General features: G+C 36.4%; 1 protein-coding gene across 4 annotated transcripts in view; it reads left to right on the forward strand.

Annotated features, from left to right (window-relative positions):
• Positions 1–819, forward strand: part of LOC116672843 (putative homeodomain transcription factor 2) — a 46261-nt gene that overhangs the window by 22943 nt on the left and 22499 nt on the right. The window lies entirely within an intron of this gene.

Consider the following 819-nt stretch of genomic DNA (forward strand, 5'->3'; position numbering starts at 1 on the left):
ACCAATTCTCATTTACAAACATGACATGACTCTTTAACTCTTCGCTGACAGTTTTTAGGTTGAAAGTAAAACAACAATGACCCTTGAAGTGACATATACGTTTTTAAGCTCAGCTCAGCTCAAAGATTGACAACAGACAAAGCAGGTTTTTTTTCAGGATTATATTGCTGCATTTCTTTGACCAGCCAGTGCTGTTTGTTCCTCCGGTTATAGACGTAAAAGGTTTTGGGTGGGGACGTACATTCCCAGCCTAAGTTCACATCACAAAAGTGCATGCTTCTAATCCTTCCTGTTTTTTTCTCATATTTTATTCGGTTGATGATTTCAGCATCTAGCAACACTACATATACAATGCCAAAAAAAGAATAGGAAAGTAATGTAGATAGCAATCTACCAAAAGACTTAATGAAAATGATATGAAATATATATGGAAATTACAACAAAGTGTATAGTTGTTATAAATTGTATTGTTAAGGCTTCATAGTGATAAATGCTCAGTTGCTGTCACTGCTTCCTTCTTTTTGTGCAATCTAGTGCGCTATGATATTCCAAAATGTTATGGAAACAGGTTTACCACAAACGGGGACAAAGTAGGAAGTGGAGATACTGAAGAGTGGTATTATTTTTACAGATACGGAAAAAACAAGTGTCTGTTTGTATCTGTTTGGCATGAATTGGTCCGTTTTTATTGGTTGGTTTTCTTTCTCAAAGCCACCAGTTTCTTAAGAGGTCTTGATTTAGCATTTCACCTTTTGTAACTTTGTTGGACGCAAAATCGATGCAGCTGCTGAATCAGAAAGCACACACACACACACACAC

Source organism: Etheostoma spectabile, chromosome 23, assembly GCF_008692095.1.
Source record: "Etheostoma spectabile isolate EspeVRDwgs_2016 chromosome 23, UIUC_Espe_1.0, whole genome shotgun sequence".
NCBI classification, from domain to species: domain Eukaryota; kingdom Metazoa; phylum Chordata; class Actinopteri; order Perciformes; family Percidae; genus Etheostoma; species Etheostoma spectabile.